This window comes from Salminus brasiliensis, chromosome 13 (assembly GCF_030463535.1).
Source record: "Salminus brasiliensis chromosome 13, fSalBra1.hap2, whole genome shotgun sequence".
NCBI classification, from domain to species: domain Eukaryota; kingdom Metazoa; phylum Chordata; class Actinopteri; order Characiformes; family Bryconidae; genus Salminus; species Salminus brasiliensis.
The window spans coordinates 13,364,817-13,367,316 of NC_132890.1; the positions used below are offsets into that span (position 1 = coordinate 13,364,817).

General features: G+C 46.6%; 1 non-coding gene across 1 annotated transcript; it reads left to right on the plus strand.

Annotated features, from left to right (window-relative positions):
* Positions 1-1,032: 1,032 nt before the first annotated feature.
* LOC140576487 (5S ribosomal RNA) lies at positions 1,033-1,151 on the plus strand. Its single transcript, XR_011981698.1, has one exon. It is a non-coding gene; the product is annotated as a 5S ribosomal RNA (ribosomal RNA).
* The last annotated feature ends 1,349 nt before the right edge of the window (positions 1,152-2,500 follow it).

Here is a 2,500-nt window from a genome sequence, read left to right on the forward strand (position 1 = left end):
TTTGAGGAAACTGACAACATGGGGGGGAAAGTCTGTTACAGGATGTCAACGCAGAGCAGAACTACAACCAATCACAGTTGCAGCTCATGGGTGGGACAAGCCCAATATTTGCTGTTAAAAACAAACAAACAAACAAAAAAACACCTGCTAATTTAGATCACTTACTTAGGTCACATTAAAGCAACACATCACGAAAGGGAGTGAGCCGTGGGGCAATAACAGCACCGTTTCGTCACAGCCGTGATGTTTATTTCACCGTTACACGCAACCTCAAGTCATGGGCCGCCATTCATGGGTCCCCGTTCTCGTTTCGGGGGGCTGATTTCCAGTTGTATTGAGTTTTTTTAAAATTCTCCTCCCAGACCTGCCTGCATCTACAACAGTTGTTCTTTTGTCCCCCTAAAGCTTCACAGAGCTCTTTGAACTTGACATGGCGACGCCACTTCCCTAAGTCAAAAGGCTGGCTGGCCCACTCAGCCCGAGCCTGCTTCACCGGCATCCCTGCGACTCGCAACTCACCTCAGAGCGATGCTTCGCCCGGCGTGCTAGCGTGAGCTTTTTTCTTTTTTTTTTTTTGCCCGGCTTCCATATTGGTAGGAAGTAGCCTCTGCATTTATCCCGTATTCCTGTTGTACCTTAGTATGTGGAATTTAGGGGTGTAAATAAAAGGAGCCAAGACAGTTGAGAAAGATTTGTGATTTTGTAATTGTCCCGTTTCACAAGCCCATTCGACTCATGTGGCTTATGTGACTTTTATGTTGACAAGGCCGAGTCTGGCGGCCGGCGTTAGCCTTTGTTGCTGAATGTTCAAGTGTCAGCCAAAAGAGCAAGTTTTGTTGTTTTATTTTTTTTGTGAAAAGAGAAGGAGGACAGGAGAGAGCAATGAAATGTGTGATTGGTTTGAATGAGCTTGGTGGGGTTGCTTTGGAAGTAAGAAAGGAGGGCGAGTAAATGTGTGTCCCCTGTAGTGTGGAAAAGGCAGCCGTCTTTTGCCGCATGCTTATAAATAGGCTGAGTGGAAGCAGTGCTCTCGCTTACGGCCATACCACCCTGAGCACGCCCGGTCTCGTCTGATCTCGGAAGCTAAGCAGGGTCGGGCCTGGTTAGTACTTGGATGGGAGACCGCCTGGGAATACCAGGTGCTGTAAGCTTTTGCCATCCTCAAGCACTTACATGCACATTCTTTCACTTGCTTTTCTTACTTTTACTCCATCTTACTTTACGCTTTCACAAATCTACAACGCATTACCCTTTCTTTTACATGTACGTCCTTGTGTTACATTTCATACGGCCTTTGGAGTCTTCAGAGTCGAAACATTTCAGCGTCAGATGCCGTTTAAGCCCACCTGCATGGCCTGCCATGGGATGGAAACCAATCAGTTGCAGTTTGGCTTAATTATAGCCAGTTGCTCTCAAAACAAAACACTGGAAAATATTCAACAAGAACTCTGTGGAGGGAATGCTGTGGATAAAAGTAACCCAAGCCTGCCAGTAGGGGTCAGTGTACGTTTGAGGAAACTGACAACATGGGGGGGAAAGTCTGTTACAGGATGTCAACGCAGAGCAGAACTACAACCAATCACAGTTGCAGCTCATGGGTGGGACAAGCCCAATATTTGCTGTTAAAAACAAACAAACAAACAAAAAAACACCTGCTAATTTAGATCACTTACTTAGGTCACATTAAAGCAACACATCACGAAAGGGAGTGAGCCGTGGGGCAATAACAGCACCGTTTCGTCACAGCCGTGATGTTTATTTCACCGTTACACGCAACCTCAAGTCATGGGCCGCCATTCATGGGTCCCCGTTCTCGTTTCGGGGGGCTGATTTCCAGTTGTATTGAGTTTTTTTAAAATTCTCCTCCCAGACCTGCCTGCATCTACAACAGTTGTTCTTTTGTCCCCCTAAAGCTTCACAGAGCTCTTTGAACTTGACATGGCGACGCCACTTCCCTAAGTCAAAAGGCTGGCTGGCCCACTCAGCCCGAGCCTGCTTCACCGGCATCCCTGCGACTCGCAACTCACCTCAGAGCGATGCTTCGCCCGGCGTGCTAGCGTGAGCTTTTTTCTTTTTTTTTTTTTGCCCGGCTTCCATATTGGTAGGAAGTAGCCTCTGCATTTATCCCGTATTCCTGTTGTACCTTAGTATGTGGAATTTAGGGGTGTAAATAAAAGGAGCCAAGACAGTTGAGAAAGATTTGTGATTTTGTAATTGTCCCGTTTCACAAGCCCATTCGACTCATGTGGCTTATGTGACTTTTATGTTGACAAGGCCGAGTCTGGCGGCCGGCGTTAGCCTTTGTTGCTGAATGTTCAAGTGTCAGCCAAAAGAGCAAGTTTTGTTGTTTTATTTTTTTTGTGAAAAGAGAAGGAGGACAGGAGAGAGCAATGAAATGTGTGATTGGTTTGAATGAGCTTGGTGGGGTTGCTTTGGAAGTAAGAAAGGAGGGCGAGTAAATGTGTGTCCCCTGTAGTGTGGAAAAGGCAGCCGTCTTTTG